Raw genomic sequence first — 20,063 nt, 5'->3', positions numbered from 1 at the left:
AACCAGAATGCCTGTTCATTTCAGGAATTGCCAATTACGGCGGAGTGTCCAGAAGGTCAAACATTACGAAAGATGCTTCGTCAAATGCAAATGCGGTAACACAGCGTACTAGTCTTCTTTTAAAGATTCGATGTGCAGGGCTAATTTTTCTGTTACTCAGTAATTATCAGTCGCACAAAAGATTCTCCCCCTACACCGAGAATGGCACTCATCGTGTGGTAATTCATCCCACGCTCCAAAGAAATTGCTTGCACTATTACATAGTGGAGATACGCAACATCCAGAACTTCAAGCAATGGCACAAAGCCGTGTTTCTTGGCCTACAATGGTCAGAGACAGCATTCCAGCAGGCCTCAGAGAGCAAGAAGCTCCACATAAAATGTTCTCCTCGTGGCCGCATACTACCTTACCTAGGGGTCATTTCCATGTAGACTCTACAGGACTATTTTGCAATACAATGTCGTTAATTGTGGCGGATTCGGTTTCAAAGTTCCCTACGTACGTACATTAATCAGGAACAGTACAATCGATGTTCAATATATTATCTAAGATTTTAATGACCGAAAGCTTTCGAAAAGCTTTCAGTATCTTTCGTTATGCCTCGAAAATAGCAGTTAATCTACAGGAAATTATTTATAATCTTCTGCACAGAAACTTTATTTTTTTGGGTAATGATGCAAGATATCTGAGCAGCTGCCTTGTGTTTTGAAATGAATACATTGTGTCCTAAGAAATGAGAACATAGAAACGTAAAATTGTAGGAAGAGGTGCTACTTTACTGAAGTCCTCCTTCCTTACGACTTGCGCGTCACAATTGCCTATTTTTTACGTAGCTACGTGCCGTGAATTGAGTAACAGCGATTAAGGACGACGGCGCCGCACCGCTGTGAAAGGCGGGTGCGCTGTGTCGTGGAAACAATGCCAGACAATATACTACACAGTAGTTCCCCACACGTCTGCTACAGTCGGCCTCACGTTAACGGACTTAGATGAGATTTACAGCAGCACTTTAAGAAGCCATTTCCCGAGTTAATGCTTCCTTTAACCGTGTCAGTCACTTGCTCGTGCCGTGGATCAAATTACGACCGCTCGCTACACGGGCTGACTCACTTTTACAAATATAGCACATTTTCCCAGCGGAAAATACGGCAACAGGCTGATCATTTACATGATTTTCTGAACGTTATTTTTTTAGATGCATACAGTGATGTACTTAACTATATTCACTGTCTCTTTCCCATCTTAAAACACAGACACACACACACACACACACACACACACACACACACACTGGACAAATGCAAACAACTGTGTAATTTTGTAGATTTTAGAAGCAAATTTGTGATGTCCTGTCAGGAACGTCACAATTGGTACAACTGACGAAGAGTCACCGAGAAAAACTGAAGTGATATATGGCGATCCCCAAGGAGTATTATAGGTCCCTTGCTGTCCCTTCTCTATATAAATGATTTGGGAGAGGATCTGGGCAGGCATCTTACATCGTTTGCAGTGATGCCGTCTTTTACCGTCTCGTAAAGTCATCAGAAGACCACAACCAACTGCAAAATGACGGACAAAAATCTTTATTGTGCGAAATGCGGTAATTTGCCCTCAATAATGAAAAGTATAAAGTCATCCACATGAGTACAAAACAAATCCGTTAAATTTTGGTTATATGATAAATCATACAAATGTGAATGCCGTTAGTTCAACTAAATACCTAAGGAAAACAATTACGAACAAATTAAACTGGAGCGATCACAAAATAATATTGTTGAGAAAGCGAACCAACAACTGTGTTTTATTTGCAGAACACTGAGAAGATGCAACAAATCCACTAAAGAAACTGCCTGCACTACACTTGTTCGTCTTCTGCTAGAGTATTTGTGTGCGGCAAGGGCGTCCTTAGCAGACCGCATTAACGGATGACATCGAAAAAGTTCGAAGAAGATCAGTTCGTTTTGTAGTTTCGCGAAATGGGGGAGAGAGTGTCACGGATATGATACACGAGTTGGGGTGGTAGTCATTAAAACAGAGGCGCCCTTCGCTGAAATTTTTAAGGAAAATTCAGTCATCGGCTTTCTCCTCCGAATGTAAAATATTTTATTGACGTCAACCTATATATAAAAGACTGTCATGATAATAAAATAAATCAGATCTCGCACAGCAAGATTTAGTTTTCCCACTCGGTGTTCCAGAGTGGAACGGTAGAAAAATAGCTCGATGAACGCTCTCCCAGGCACTTAAGAGTGAATTTCAGAGTAGTCTGTTCGCTCCTGGTTGTTTTACAGATTGTGTATTCCTCATCTTTCCGCAGAGCCTACCTCTACTGTTCTGCAATTTTCGAACATCTTGCACCATTCTACCAAGTCTCATGCTTTTTGTTACTGTCAAATCCTATGAAAGTATGTTGATTGTTTACAAGACTTGCCTCCGTTATTAAACGATACGTCAGAATTGTCTGTATATGGAACTTCTACTTTTCTTAAAGCCAATCTCATTGTCTACTAACATATCGTTGGAAGCAAAATAACACGTGACGGACGAAGTAAGGTGGCCACAGGAAGCAGGCTAGTATGGGCACGGAAAGAATCTTTGCTCACCAGAACCCGTGAGTATCAAGAATAGCTCTTAATATGAGGAAAAAATTTCTGACAATGTTTGCTTGAAACAGAGCATTTTGTGAAACTGGGTTGTGGACTGTGGGAAAGAATCGAATCATTTGAGATTTTCTGTTACAGAATAATATTAAAAATTTGGGGGAGCAATAAGCTAAAAAATTAGGAGCTGATCCACAGGATATGTGGGGAAATGAATATGTAGACAACGCTGACAAGAAGAATGGACAGGATAATAGCTCATGTGTTAAGATGGGAGCGAATAACTTCCAAGGTATTAGAGGGAGCGGAGGAAGATAAAAAGTACAGGGAAGGACAGACATTTGAATATATTCGAAAAATATTCACTCACTTCCAGCATGCTGAATGCCAATACGCTGCATCTTCCTATGATTCAATGAAATTACGAATCCGTCAAACTAGTACACTGGACCGTCGTATGCAAATAGTACCTCGCACTTAGCAACTCAGACAAGTTAAGTGGCTTGATAATGGACTAAACGTCTGAAACTGGTCGTTATTTAAATAAAAAAAAATCTTCTGTGTAACTTTGACGGAGTCGTAATTTCATCGAAAAATATTCGAAGACACCGGGAGCAGGTGCTATTCTAAGATGAAGAATTTGGCACAGGAGACGAAGTCATAGCATGTCGCTTCAAGTAAGTCAGAAGACTGATATCCCTAAAAAATCGAGTGTTGGGTTGGGGTATCCACTTGATGATAATTTTGATTGGAAATTCCTTGTCTCCCTTTGAACTTGCAACGGTCACGGCCACTAGGATTTAAATAAGAAGCACATCGCATTTGATGTTCGACTGGAAATAAAACATCAAGTGGAAAAGATAAATAGAGAAAATGATCTGCTCAGCTAGCATCGAAACGAAATATGTACATTGATGTTCATGAAAGTTACGCAGGGTACGTGCTGTTGGTGAAGGTACTATAAATTCTAATAAGATAAGATATGATAGCAACGAATGTGGTGACAGAGTAGTTATTAATGTTGTCGGTGAAGGTGGCGCTGTGAGCAGGTCGTCATCTGGAGAAGGAATAATTTTAAGTAAAGATATGCTCGGGATAGGAGACGTAGCGTGTGGGACGTCAGCCAATAAATTTCATGCAGCGAAAGAGTTTAAAGTGGTGTTGGCGGAAGATAATGAGATGCTGTTAGGGACAGAATTAATTGCGGAAACACGTGATACTGGTGTGTGTGTGTGTGTGTGTGTGTGTGTGTGTGTGTGTGTGTGTGTGTAGACGTCGTTGCTACTTTTGCCTATGCTCCTGAGGAAGGAATGAATGCTTTCGAATCAATAGAGGGAGATGAACCCATAATTCTCGCAGGAAACGGTACTTCGGTGTAACAAATTATAGATGTTACCCGATTTTCAATAAAGTTCCCACGGAAGGTTAGAGGCAGAAGAATACATTCACAGCAGCGAGGGAGCTCGAGAGACAGAACAACGAAACTGAGGCATAGAAAGTTTGTTGTGAATTATGTGAGAGTGACAGCGACGTGGAAGAATTGTCAGTGGACGATTTGTGTACCATGACAGAGGAGGAAAGGCGGAAATGTGGAAAAAGGATTAATTAAGGAGAAATACTTACATAAGAAAGAAGTCGAAAATATGCAGCCGGTTACAGATACTGACGTTAATGGTGAAAAAGCGTGTGAACACCTGATTTCTAGTAGTTCCATTACAGCAGTATCTGATTAATTTATCCAGAGTTATCAAAAACTCGGTTTTTTACCAGTTAGTGGAGTAAAACTTACAACTGTAGCGGGAATACGAAGTAAACCAACAGGAGAATTTAAGCGTAGGGAATTTTGTTATAATATGAGTTTGTAGACGATGTCATAATAGCGACAGACTTCCTTAGTAAATACAAGACCTCTTTGATCTGTGAGGAGAGACGTCTCGATTTCGAGCTGGAAGGACATTGATGGCGTCTGACTTCTAAAGATGTTTAATCTGGGTAACAGCGTATCGCTCACTTGGAAAAGAATTTAATACTGGAGTGAAGTGATAGATACAAGTGACAAGGAAACTGTCAACAAAGTTATTAGCAAATCTGTGTATCTAGAAAGTTATAAGTAAATCTGTGACTCAAAAGAGGGAACTGTACGAATTACTATGCTTCTACGGGGATGTCTTTACAGGCAAACCCGATGGAGCAGCTAATTTAGAGTGTGTTCCTAAGGTGGTGGAGGAGGAGGAGATTAGTGTTTAACGTCCCGTCAACAACGAGGTCATTAGAGACGGAGCGCAAGCTCGGGTGAGGGAAGGATGGGGAAGGAAATCGGCCGTGCCCTTTCAAAGGAACCATCCCGGCATTTGCCTGAAGCGATTTAGGGAAATCACGGAAAACCTAAATCAGGATGGCCGGAGACGGGATTGAACCGTCGTCCTCCCGAATGCGAGTCCAGTGTGTTAACCACTGCGCCACCTCGCTCGGTCCTAAGGTGGTGCCACATGATCCCATGAGAATAAAACCTTACCCTTCAGCAATTGCAGATAGAGACGCAATGTGGACCGTGCTGAAATATCCTGTCTCGGGGAAGGTTCCGGGACTACATGTAACCAAGTAGTGGTTTAAAATACAAAAAAAAGGGTCAAATCAAATTCGGATAAGTGCGAGTAGGACTCACTTCCCGAGGGTTCCGTACAAATTTAACTATGAACAAAGATTGTTCATCCATCCCGGAAATCAAGAATTTCGGCTATTTTTGCCTGTTACCGATATCCTTACTGGCAAAATACACGTATCGAAATATGTGACATAACTGCCTGTGTCTTGATTGCATTGAGGTAAAGGCTTAATTTTTTTTTTACACAGCCAAGGCAGCATACACTGCAGTATGTGACATAAATTTCAAACTGATACGTCTACCTGTTTTTGAGGAAAATGGGTCTTAACCGGCGGAAGTAGATAGTCGGATAACATAACAAAAAAATAATTTTTATGTGATACAATTGCAAATTAACAATTTTCTGATTTTTTCTTTTACTTGTAGCGCAAAATACTGCTTCGTGCTAAATTTCATGATTCTAGGTCATCGAGGAGTGCCCTATAGGTTTTGATGAATGGGTTTACGAGTACCAAAATATGTGACATACGTGACCATATATTTTGAGTGGCTTAACTTATAAGCTTCAATTGTTTGAGTCACAAAGAAACCGTAGAACTTACTACACGAAACAAATTTTAAATTGATGCGCACAGTCATTCCTGAGGAAAGAGGGTCTTAACCGTCGGACGTGCAACAGACAGACAGACGGACAGCAAAATGATCCTATAAGTGTTCCGTTTTTAGCGAGTAATGTTCAGAACCCTAGAACGCAGGTTGGAAGGATGGTGGATATTGTGGTAAAATAATCATGATTTTTCTGTGTGCGTGTGTGTGTATTTAACTGTACTTCTAGTTCTTGCGTCTTGTATAGGTTCGAAATTCAGTAATTTGCGTCTGTAAGTTTACTTTTTGTAGAACTATTGCAGGTCTCACGCCACTTGAGAAAAGTTACATTGTTGAAGTTTGTGGGGTAAGGAATAGGAAAGTCTGTTATGTTTTATTTTTGTGTTGCAGTATGTGTTATTCCTATTCCTTACCCCATAAACTTCAACGATATAACGTGTAATACTTTAATACTGTATACTTTAACCACGTATTTTTTCAATACTGTCCATTGCATGTAAATGTTATTTACAATGTAAAACATGTTTGTTTCTCAATACAAGTTCCTAGTGCCCAGTTATGGCATCATGACCATATAACATGCATATATACATGTGATAATGTAACATTATTTATTGTAATTATTGTGTGTAATTCTGACCATTGCCTCAAATTTACTTTACGGTCTAAAAAAAAACATGTTTGGTGCACAACACAAATGGAAAGTATTCAGTTTAATAGTATCTCAGAAAAAAAATGCATTTCACCTGTAATATTGTGTAGTTTAATTATTTATTCACTGAACATTTTCAATTGTGTAAAGTGTAATCTCGACACTAAGAAACAAGTTTGGTGCACAATACTGTATGCAAGTGATTGTATCTTCGCCTATGGTTTTTAGTTACCTAAAAACCAATGCCTCTACAGACGCTCGTCAGTTGTTTCCTGAGGGTGGCCTGATAAGCTGAAAACTAGGTCGAAATAAACAAAAATCAGTAGAACTAAATCACTGTACTTGTTATTCAGCCGGCCGGAGTGGCCGAGCGATTCTGGGCGCTACAGTCTGGAACCGCGCGACCACTACGGTCGCAGGTTCGAATCCTGCCTCGGGCATGGATGTGTGTGATGTCCTTAGGTTAGTTAGGTTTAAGTAGTTCTAAGTTCTAGGGGACTGATGACCTCAGAAGTTAAGTCCCATAGGGCTCAGAGCCATTTGAACCATTTTTTGTTATTCAACCGTAAATTTTCATTTTTTCTCTAGTAAATGGGTAATAAAAAAAACAGGCATGTCAATTTGTTATAGCAGAAGGGCTAAACTTTAGCTTCTTTTAATAAAACTTTTTTTGAAATGAATAATGTTTATTCGTAACATTTCCATTGTTGGCAAATATTGGGTTGTTACAGAAATTGGGTAAAGTGTTCGGAGCTTTTTAAGAGAAACGCCAGGAGTTAGAAATAAGTCACAAATACACGACATAAGAATCGGTATAGCATTACAGACACAATTATGTACCTGTCGCTGTGAGGTGTGACCTATTTAAACTGTACCCGTGTACGGGCAGTGTGCGAGACTTTCCCTCACTTGGACTATACGGCAGTTCCTCTTTGTCGTCCTGCGAATCAGTTGTAATGCAGAATGGCACCTCCCTACTTTGGAAGTACTTTACGAAGTGCGGCAGCAATGAAGTACAGTTCTCCATTTGTTTTAAAAGATTAAAAACGGCGGGAGACACAACAAACTCGCGACATCGTACAAGGAGAGAAAACACCCACAGTGTTCCTTGGAAGAGAAGGTAAATTTGATTGTTATACCTATAATTTTACTAACGTGCAATAAATTTGGGTGATAAATGAACCAATAATTTTGTGACTGCTTCAGGGTGACAAACTGATACCATGCAGAAATGACGATGCAGGGAAGTCGTCGACTTGTGACCTTTAGCTCTCGCTGTCGCCGCGCCCGTCTCCTTCACCCTCGACCTCTTTGCGGGAAACAATGAGACTGATTTCTGCCGCATCCTCAACCTCTTATCGATCGCTATCTCCTACTTCAACTTTATCACAATTTTTCAATCGTTGCTCGAAGTCTACGTTTATTATTCGAAGTAGAAGCAACAAATAACCTGATCTATATTAACGACATAGGAGCCAATCTGAGTAGCCGTCTTAGATTGTTTGCAGATGATGCTGTCATTTATCGTCTTGTAAAGTCATCAGATGATAAAAGCAGCTTATAGAATGATTTAGATAGGATATCTCTATGGTGTGAAAAGTGGCAATTGACCCTGAATAAGGAAAAGTGTGAAGTTATTCACACGAGTATTAAAAGAAACTAGCTGAATTTCGATTATGCGATAAGTCACACAAATTTCAAGGCTGTAAATTCAACTAAATACTTAAATTGGAACAATCACATAGATAATGTTGTGGGTAGAGCAAACCAAAGACTGCGATTCATTTGCAGAACACTTAGAAGGTGCTACAGGTCTACTAAAGAGACTGCTTACACCACGCTTGTCCGTCCTATTCTGGAGTATTGCTGTGCGGTGTGGGATCCGCATCAGGTGGGACTGACGGATGACATCCAAAAAGTACAAAGAAGGGCAGCTCGTTTTGCATTATTGCGAAGTAAGGCAGATAGTGTCACAGACATGATACGTGAATTAGATTGGAAATCATTCAAACAAAGGCGTTTTTCGTTGCAACGGAATCTTCTCGTGAAATTTCAATCACTAGTTTTCTCCTCCGATTGCGAAAACATTCTGTTGGCACCCACCTACATAGGGAGAAATGATCACGATAGAATAAAAGAAATCAGGGATCGCAAAAATTTAAGTGCTCGTTTTTCCCGCGTGCCGTTCGAGAGTGGAACGGTAGAGACAGCTTGAAGGTGGTTCATTGAACCCTCTGCCAGGCACTTTATTGTGAATAGCAGAGTAATCACGTACATGTAGATGAATATCGGTTATGTTTAAGTGGTTTTAACAGTGAGGTTAAACTAGAGACGAAAATAACCGGTCCAACCGAAAACAGGTTATTTCAGGGATAACCGCCATTCCTACTGTTATGCATGCGCTTTAATTTCTCCAGTACAGTTTTGATTTGGAACCCCTCTCCCAAACACACGCTACAGATACCTCGCTTAAAGGTGACACCCTATTCTAAACAGTCATCCTTGTTTCAGGAATAACAGTCACCGTTGCCGCCCTTTTCAGTGGCGGTACAAAAAGAGGTTCAGAATGAAAAAAGGCCAAGATTGTGGCTTTAATGTACATAGTACGGGGTGTTCAAAAAGACTCTGCGCAGTGCCGTATTATTGTTATCCGCCCATGCCGTATGCCGCAGTGAATATACCGAAAATGAAACTCAGTGAAATGCAAGTTATTAATTTATTGAATATTCATTTTTACTTACATATTTTCACATTAAATGATGAAAGTGTCCCCCCTGTTGTTGAATACACAATTCATTTCGTCTAATCATGTTTCCAAACACAAGCTGTAACATTTCTTCTGTAAAAGAAGCACTGAAAGTGGATATTGCAGTTTTCAATACATCGACGGATTTTTGACGGTTTTTATAGACAGTTGCTTTCGCTGCACCCCAGAAGAAAAAGTCAGATGGTGTTAGGTCAGGCGGTCGTGGAGGCCAGAGTCCCTGTGAAATCATGCGATCACAAAAACATCAGCAAGCAGTGACACTGAAACGCGAGCTGTATGCGCGGCTACACCGTCTTGTTGAAAATAACCGTTCAGTATTCCACTCAACACAAGTTCTCCTATGAATGGGTACAGAATATCACTGCAGTATCGTTGTGCGTTTATTTTTTCGTTCAAAAATATGGGACCCACAATCCGACGTCTAGAAATTGCAATCCAAACTCCTATTTTCACAGAATGAAATTGTTCATGAATACACAATGGATTTGCAGTACTCCACATACGAGAATTTTGCGAGTTCATGTACCCGATAAATGGAACCACGCCTCATCAGTGAAAAACGTTTCATTAAGAATATCCCTTCCACTTTGTTGAACGAAATTTTTGAACCATTGACAATAATGCAGTCTCTTGCCATGATCAGTATTTTTCAGTTCTTGCACGACTGTCACTTTGTATGGGGAAAAGTTCTAATTTTTTCCTTACAGCTGTGTGGGTCGTTCCGACAATAACATCGAATTCCTAGGCGAGTTTTCTTACTGACTTGTTCGGACTCATGGACATTTTATCGGAAATATCGAGTAGTTTATCCTCAGACAAAACGCTAGGACGATAGGACGACCACTTCTCGATGCATCTGCCACTGAACCCGTGCTTCGAAATTCGTTAATCAAATCTCGCCTAGTATAGCGATGTGGGAGTGTTGTCTAAGGGAAAACTGAATTAAATGTTTGACGAACTGAAACTGTGTATTTAACGCCAGCTTTGAACACTTGTTCTACTAAAACCACACGTTCTTCAATCGTTAGAATTTTAACAGTGACAAAAACGAAACAAACGAACAAAGGAACTAAACTTAAACGTTCACGTCAACACGTGACGACACACACCAACAATACTGCTGACACTGGCTGAGATAAACGAAACAGTGGAATTTGAGAGAGTCCACTTGAAGGGAAGTAACTGAGGCAGGCGAACAATCATACGGCACGCGTGGCCAACAATCGTACGGCACTGCGGAGAGACTTTTTGAACACCCCATAGTAGCCCACTGAGCAGCTGCTGCCTACTTTGAGTGAGACGCGTGCTGTAGTAGAGGAATTAGTGTCTGAATTTTGACTTCTCTCAAATCTTTTGATCGGATGGAAGTACTTTTTCGTGGAGACATATGTTTCAACTTCATCTTTGGTGAGGATAAAAGCTCAAGCAATGAATTAAAATTAATGCACCAGCCAAGTCTACAACCCAGCTCTCCTACCTACTAGGTAGATGGACTAACCGCTACACCCCTTAGCATTGCTGCTACCACAATTGCACAAATTAACTTATTCCAATGCCCTTCCTGACACAAACTTCAAATCAGACCTTCCGCCCGTTTTCCCCTTTTCACATGATAGTATTACCGTGGCACCTTAACAATGGAGCAGCAAGGTGGTGTGGTGGGTAGCACATCTGCTTAGTAAACCGGAGACTCATGTTCAAGTACTGGCTGTGGCAGAAATTTTAATTCATTGCTTCACCTTCTGTCCTTATCGAAGATAAAGTTGGGGTCTCATATGGCTAGAGGAAAATGTTATTCCATCAGACCAATAGATCGATTACATCTGAGGTACAGGTAGGATTTCCCTATTACGTACAAAGCTCGAGAGTTATTCCAGTGTTGGAGAGTCTCGGCAGTACTGGCGATTTAAGAAGGGGGAAGAAGGCTGAAGGTCTGAATTAATCTTTCTTTATTTATTTTCTTCTTAAGGGCAACGGACCAGAGTAATCTGTGCAGCTGTGGTATGCCCAGTGCTAAGAGGTGCAGTGGTTAGAACACCTAGCACACCCGCCTAGTAAGCAGTAGAACTGGATTGAAGTCCCAGCCGTGGCACAAATTTCTTTTCAGTGCTTCAGCTTCTATCCTAATCTCAAATAGATTAGTTCCTTCTACGCTACGTCGTAATGCCATTAGTGCTTACGATGGTGGGGATTCCCGTGTTCGCTGTGAATACCACAGTCGGCATCGCAGCTCGCAGGAAATCGTGTGCTGGCTGCCGCTTGTCGCAGCATCGCCAGTACCGTGTGGCACGACTATCCGTTCCACAGTTACCTTGAAGGACGCTTCGCGGAGCCCGGCGGCTCTTCGTAGCTCCCCCGCGATTACCTGGAAGACCCCGGAACTCCAGCTTCTCTGCATATCATTACAGCGTTGCGAGCAGAAGTTATTATTACACGTAAACGGTGCTTCACCTTACGGGAAACCGCTGTGACGGCAGCCTGTTGTTTTTATAGCATTACCAGTTTCACCGACAGGTTTACTGTGCAGGTTCTGCAAGGAAATCATAACTGTCGAGTGAAGAGTTGGCGGCTTTCATCATGAGAGGCGAACAGTTACTCAGAACGAGAATGGCAGATCGCAGCTTCATTCACTAACTAAACTTACATCGTAATCAAACAGCAACATTTTAATAATCCTTTGCAAAAACAAATGTATATTTTATAATGTGGTATCTTTGGTCATCCGCGGCTTGTAAGTATTTGTTAAAAGACAGCGTGTTAGCACCATGAGTTGCATGGGACGTATTTAATTGCCAAACGGGTACTCGGACATGGTGCCCACTGTCAGTGACGTATACACTCAGATGGCAAGTCATGGAATAGCGACATGCACATATGCAGATGGCGGTAGCATCGCGTACACAAGGTACAAAAGGGCAGGGCAGTGGCGGAAGTCTCATTTGTACTCGGGTAATTCATGTGAAAAGACGGCCGACGTGATTATGACTGCACCACGAGAACTAACATACTTTGAACGCAGAGTGCTAGTTGGAGGTAGACGCATGGGGCACTCCATTTCGGAAATCGTTAGGGAATTCAATATTCCGAGATCCACAGTGTCAAGAGTATGCCCAGATTACCACATTTCAGGCATTACCTCTCACCGCGGACAACGCAGTGGCCTACGGCCATCATTTAACGACCGAGAGCAGCGGCGTTTGCGTAGAGTTCTCAGCGCTAAAAGACAAGCAACACTGCTTGAAATAATCGCAGAAATCAATGCGGGACGTACAACGAACGTATCCGTTAGCACTGTGCACCGAACTGCTGACCATAGCTGTTAAGTCCCATAGTGCTCAGAGCCATTTGAACCATTTGATTCTACATCTACATCTACATACATACACCGCAACCCACCATACGGTGCTTGGCGGAGGGTACCTCGTACCACAACTACCATCTTCTCTCCCTGTTCCACTCCCAAACAGAACGAGGGAGAAATGACTGCCTATATGCCTCTGTACGAGCCCTAATCTCTTATCTTTGTGGTCTTTCCGCGAAAAGTAAGTTGGCGGCAGTAAAATTGTACTGCAGTCAGCCTCAAATTCTGGTTCTCTGAATTTCCTCAGTAGCGATTCACGAAAAGAACGCCTCCTTTCCTCTAGAGACTCCCACCCGAATTCCTGAAGCATTTCCGTAACACTTGCGTTTTGATCAAACCTACTAGTAACAAATCTAGCAGCCCGCCTCTTAATTGCTTCTATGTCCTCCCTCAATCTGACCTGATAGGGATCCCAAATGTTCGAGCAGTACTCAAGAATAGGTCGTATTAGTGTTTTGTAAGCGGTTTCCTTTACAGATGAACCACATCTTCCCAAAATTCTACCAACGAACCGAAGACGACTATCCGCCTTCCCCACAACTGCCATTACATGCTTGTCCCACTTCATATCGCTCTGCAATGTTACGCCCAAATATTTAATCGACGTGACTGTGTCAAGCGCTACACTACTAATGGAGTATTCAGACATTATGGGATCCTTTTTCCTATTCATCTGCATTAATTTACATTTATCTATATTTAGAGTTAGCTGCCATTCTTTACATCAGTCACAAATCCTGTCCAAGTCGTATCCTCCTACAGTCACTCAACGACGACACCTTCCCGTACACCAGAGCATCTTCAGCAAACAGCCGCACATTGCTATCCACCCTATCCAAAAGATCATTTATGTAGATAGAAAACAACAGCGGACCTACCACACTTCCCTGGGGCACTCCAGATGATACCCCCCACCTCCGATGAACACTCACCATCGAGGACAACGTACTGGGTTCTTTTACTTAAGAAGTCTTCGACTCACTCCTTGGGTCGTGACCATATCGATTGGACACTAGACGACTGGAAAACCGTAGCCTGGTCAGATGAGTCCGGATTTCAGCTGGTAAGAGCTAATGGTAGGCTTCGAGTTGCCGCGGACCCCACGAAGCCACGAACCCAGGTCTCAACAAGGCGCTGTGCAAGCTGATGGTGGCTCCATAATGCTTTGCGCTGTGTTTACACGGAATTAACTGGGTTATCTGCTCCAACTGAACCCATCGTTGACTGGAAATGGTTATATTTGGCTACATGGAGACCATTTGCAGCCATTCATGGACTTCATGTTCCCAAACAATGATGCATCGTGTCACTGGGCCACAACAGTTCACGGTTGGTTTGAAGAACATTCTGGATAATTCGAGCGAATCATTTGGCCACCCATACCGCCAGACAATCCCATCGAACGTTTATGCGACGTAATCGAGAGGTCACTTCCGACACAACATCTTGCACCGGCAACACTTCCGCAGTTACGGACGGCTATAGAGGCAGCATGGCTCAATATTTCTGCAGGGGACTTCCAAAGACTTGTTGAGTCCATGCCACGTCGAGTTGCTGTACTACACCGGACAAAAGGATGTCTGACACGATATGAGTAGGTATCCCATGACTTGTCACTTCAGTGTATATCAGTTGTAAAATATCGATTATTTCCTAGCTGGTGTGTATCAAGAAAATATAGATCCCCATGGATATTTGAAATCCAGTTGTAATCACGTTTGTGTGATGGCGATAGGATCCATCATCTCTCCCACCTCTGCAGTACAGAGATCGTCGTGCGTACACATTACAGCTGTCAGACGCTAAACGACCACATTTGCTGCTCTCATTGGATGCTGCCATCACAGAATTAAAGCATGAAACTGCTCTTGCATCTTCTAAGCATTCTGTCCAAAAATCCGCAGTCTTTCGGTCACCTTCCCCTCAAAATTTTCTATGTGATACTTCCAGTTTAAGTTGCTCGTAATTTTAATCCCCCGGTATTCAGCTGAATTGGTAGCCTTTCAATTTGTGTGGTTTATGGTCTAACCGAAATGTAATGGAATTTTTTGGTACTATGTGGATGACCTTCAACTTTTTATTGTTTGAAGTCAATTTCCACTTTTCGCGCCTTGCAGGTGTCTTGTTTAAATCATTTTGTAATTCGTTTGGCTCTCCTGATGACTCTACCAGATGGTAAACGACAGTATTATCCGCAAACAATATAAGAGAGTTGTTTATATTGTCTCTTGCATCGTTTATGTGTATCAGGAACAGCAGATGGCTTATAACATTTCCTTGGGGAACGCCAGATATAATTGTACTTTATTCGATGACATTCCGTCAGTTACTACAGTTACACAGCCACGTTTAACTTTTTCAGTCAACGCATAGAAGTTCCCATGGTTCCATGGTTCATGCAACCACTGCTATGCTATTTGTTCATCGGAGAGTATATTTTTAACAGTTCTATACTTTCTGAAGTAAAAGTCATATCACAAAATGCTATTCTTTAAAAATACTTTCTTCGCATGAACTCGCCATTGTAACTAAAAATCTAGACATCAAGTTTAAGTAAATATTAATCGAACAAATGCCTGACACTTTGCGCAGCAGTAACATCTAACATAAAATCTTCAATTTTCAGCATTAGATGGTGTCGTCAGTATGTACACTGTCTGACAAAAAAAGAAGCGAAGCACCCTGACGGGGAAAAGGAAATGATTTTCAAGGGTTGCGAGGATATGTGATGTCATTTCAGTGATATTAAAATCGAGTCAAATTTACGAAGAACTTGGCTGTATGAGCCCACTTATCAGTATGACGTTGGACTCCATGCCACATGGACGCATGCACTGATTTGGTTGGGAAAGGCGTCAAAGCCATTGTATCCTCCCCTTAGGCAACCTGGCCCACAACTGTTGCAACTGGTCCTTCATATCCTGTACACTGGCACTACGATGGACGTCCCAGCTGGTGCCACATATTTTCCATCCAATATGGATCTGGGTATCTTGCTACCCTTGGGTGTATCTCAACATCATCCAGGTAGTTCTAAGAGACACATCCCATGTATGGGCAAGCATCGTCCTGTTGGAAAATGACAATGATACTAGGGTACGAGAGGTAATACATGAGGACTCAGTACCGTTGTGCCAGCAGAGATCACCACGAGGATTACAGAATGTTACTCCCCTTTATCAGCAAGCAGTTCCTTGGATCTACGGTGCGTCGCAGCGCTTACTGAGAGGTCCAGATGAAAGCCAAGTAGGAGAGAGCAGCCAGACCACAAGTGGTCCCCCGACACGAATGTTGCCAACCAACCGACGGGTGTCGGACTGAATCTTGTAGTCCACGGCTCAAACTCCCCCTCTCAAACCTGAACAAGCCTCCCCGGGGCTAAAAACCCCTCACTCCACTGAAATGTTTAGTTTGACAGATGAGCCCTTATGAGCTTTCCGTTTCCCAGGTCCCTGACGAAAATATTGACCGGGCTTAAAATTTTGACAATGGAATATGGACCTAGGAGATGCGGGGAAAGCTTCCCCAAGCGCTTCTCCCGGGAAGTTCGCCCAGGAACGTTCCTGATATAGACAAGATCACTTATCTTCCCCTGAAGGGGGAAGACGATCGTGAGCCTTCCTAATATTTGCTCGAGCTCGCCCCCATTTCTCCCTAAAAACTTCTGAAGTGATAGATGGAGGTAAAAGATCATTTATCTCCCACAAATTGTAGAGCGGAGAATTCATGGGATACGCGAGCATTAGCATGCTGGTGTGGCCTGGGATCCTTCATGCCTCGCGGAGTTAAACGCTAAGTTTAGCCAGGGGAAGGTGGTATCCCACTTCTTTGGCGATTTATGGCGGTAAATAATCAGCGTTGACTTCAAGTTTCTGTTAATTCTTTCAGCAAAGGAAGCCTGAGGATAATATGTGGTGGTAATATGTTTTATCCCACTACCAAAACAATTGTCTAAACGACCTTTCCAAAAAGCGAGGAGCATTATCCGTAACCGACTCCCGCGGTGGCCGGAACCACCTAAATATATTAGTAAGATGAGAGATGGTGATAAGAGCGGTCACACCCTGGCTAGGTATCAACCAAACGAACCTGGAGAAGGCGCCCACCACTACGAAAATATACGAATTGCCTTTTTTCGTCCGGGGAAGCGGGCCCACATGATCAACAAACGATTTGTCCAACGGATGCTGTTTCCGTTCCGACTGCAGCAGTCCCCTCGCCAGGGAGTTACTTGGTTTTCCCTTCTTAAAATTTCGGCATTCTTTGACTAAACTTGTAATGTCTTTATAAAGCGTCGACCAGCTCAGCTGCTCCTTGACTTTCTCTAAGGTTTTATAAAGACCTAAATGCCCTCCTATTGGAGAGTCATGGAAGTATCGGAAGACTGGAATAACTAAGGTTCGTGAGAGACAAATTCTAGCTTCCCCAGACTTACCTCTGCGGTTACACAGAATGCCATTCATAAAATAGTCACTGGATTCCTGTCCATGTAGTATTTGCTTGCTCGAGCTGATCCCGTTTTAGGTAGGAAATACCGGAGACTGACGTGGATCTATGGTACGGCTGCGGACAAAAGAGAATAATTAGACAATATCCAAAAGAATAAAATACGAAATTTAAACGGAAGCGGGTAATGTGAAAAATCGTGACAAGAGACCCACTAACGGATCGATAACCACGCTCTGCTATCAATGATACGTGGTACTACTTACTGGAATTAAGGAAAACGTGGAAGGGACGACCCACCAATATAACTTCCTTCACGCAACCTGTTTATTTAACAATATATAAACTGTTTTATAGATAACCGAAGCATTTAACCATAAAATTTTCTTTAACAAAATGGACAAATCTGCAAAATTCTTTTGACCCTAAACCTTAAGTTAAATAAGCTTTTAATCTTTGCAAAAGAAATCCGAAGTGCTTTATTGCAAAATAGCAAACAATATGACAATGATTACAAGACGGCTGGACGTGCAGCCCGCTCGTTATTGGGTGAAACAGCGCTGTTTACTGCCGCGCTGGACACAGTCTGTCTTATTAAATGCTCTTCTGCAACACATGAAAACTATATAAGCACCACTGATGACAAGAGTGATTCAGTTACTCAAAACAAATGACTTAACTTTCAATTTGAAATCTGTATGTCGAAAGATTCGGAATTAAGATGCGCACCTGTGCCTAAAAGCTACACAGATTAGCAAACAATCCGACAATGATAAGGCTTACTTCAAAGCAACCAACTTCTTAATTTCAATCGGCAACCAAGGCGCGATTGGATCCCAACCCGTCCCTTCTGACAGTTGTCTAAAGCCCTGGTGCCAGTTGTTGTTGTTGTTGTGGTCTTCAGTCCTGAGACTGGTTTGATGCAGCTCTCCATGCTACTCTATCCTGTGCAAGCTTTTTCATCTCCCAGTACCTACTGCAACCTACATCCTTCTGAATCTGCTTAGTGTATTCATCTCTTGGTCTCCCTCTACGATTTTTACCCTCCACGCTGCCCTCCAATACTAAATTGGTGATCCCTTGATGCCTCAGAACATGTCCTACCAACCGATCCCTTCTTCTGGTCAAGTTGTGCCACAAACTTCTCTTCTCCCCAATCCTATTCAATACTTCCTCATTAGTTATGTGATCTACCCATCTAATCTTCAGCATTCTTCTATAGCACCACATTTCGAAAGCTTCTATTCTCTTCTTGTCCAAACTATTTATTGTCCATGTTTCACTTCCATACATGGCTACACTCCATACGAATACTTTCAGAAACGACTTCCTGACACTTAAATCAATACTGGATGTTGACAAATTTCTCTTCTTCAGAAACGCTTTCCTTGCCATTGCCAGCCTACATTTTATATCCTCTCTACTTCGACCATCATCAGTTATTTTGCTCCCCAAATAGCAAAACTCCTTTACTACTTTAAGTGCCTCATTTCCTAATCTAATTCCCTCAGCATCACCCGACTAAATTAGACTACATTCCATTATCCTTGTTTTGCTTTTGTTAATGTTCATCTTATATCCTCCTTTCAAGACACTGTCCATTCCATTCAACTGCTCTTCCAAGTCCTTTGCTGTCTCTGACAGAATTACAATGTCATCGGCGAACCTCAAAGTTTTTATTTCTTCTCCATGAATTTTAATACCTACTCCTAATTTTTCTTTTGTTTCCTTTACTGCTTGCTCAATATACAGATTGAACAACATCGGGGAGAGGCTACAACCTTGTCTTACTCCCTTCCCGACCACTGCTTCCCTTTCATGTCCCTCGATTCTTATAACTGCCATCTGGTTTCTGTACAAATTGTAAATAGCCTTTCGCTCCCTGTATTTTACCCCTGCCACCTTTAGAATTTGAAAGAGAGAATTCCAGTCAACATTGTCAAAAGCTTTCTCTAAGTCTACAAATGCTAGAAACGTAGGTTTGCCTTTCCTTAATCTTTCTTCTAAGATAAGTCGTAAGGTCAGTATTGCCTCACGTGTTCCAGTGTTTCTACGGAATCCAAACTGATCTTCCCCGAGGTTGGCTTCTACTACTTTTTCCATTCGTCTGTACAGAATTCGTGTTAGTATTTTACAGCTGTGACTTATTAAGCTGATAGTTCGATAATTTTCACATCTGTCAACACCTGCTTTCTTTGGGATTGGAATTATTATATTCTTCTTAAAATCTGAGGGTATTTCGCCTGTTTCATACATCTTGCTCACCAGATGGTAGAGTTTTGTCAGGACTGGCTCTCCCACGGCCGTCAGTAGTTCCAATGGAATGTTGTCTACTCCGGGGGCCTTGTTTCGACTCAGGTCTTTCAGTGCTCTGTCAAACTCTTCACGCAGTATCATATCTCCCATTTCATCTTCATCTACATCCTCTTCCATTTCCATAATATTGTCCTCAAGTACATCGCCCTTGTATAGACCCTCTATATACTCCTTCCACCTTTCTGCTTTCCCTTCTTTGCTTAGAACTGGGTTTCCATCTGAGCTCTTGATATTCATACAAGTCGTTCTCTTATCTCCAAAGGTCTCTTTAATTTTCCTGTAGGCGGTATCTATCTTACCCCTAGTGAGATATGCCTCTACATCCTTACATTTGTCCTCTAGCCATCTCTGCTTAGCCATTTTGCACTTCCTGTCGACTTCATTTTTGAGACGTTTGTATTCCTTTTTGCCTGTTTCAGTTACTGCATTTTTATATTTTCTCCTTTCATCAATTAAATTCAATATTTCTTCTGTTACCCAAGGATTTCTACTAGCCCTCATGGTGCCAGTTAGGTGTCATTATTTTCATGGTTAAACTGACAGTTAAGACTGCTCTGAACACTTGTGAACACTTATTACAAGAGAACTCACTCCACGGAACCACAAGATACGGCTAAAATATACCAATAACGACCCGGTCTTTCAAACACGGAAATGAAAAGCTTAGTACAAGGTTGTACAGATTATAACTAATGAGTGAGAAATGCAAT

The sequence above is a fragment of the Schistocerca americana genome, chromosome 4, assembly GCF_021461395.2.
Source record: "Schistocerca americana isolate TAMUIC-IGC-003095 chromosome 4, iqSchAmer2.1, whole genome shotgun sequence".
Classification (NCBI taxonomy): domain Eukaryota; kingdom Metazoa; phylum Arthropoda; class Insecta; order Orthoptera; family Acrididae; genus Schistocerca; species Schistocerca americana.
This window is presented reverse-complemented; position numbering follows the sequence as displayed.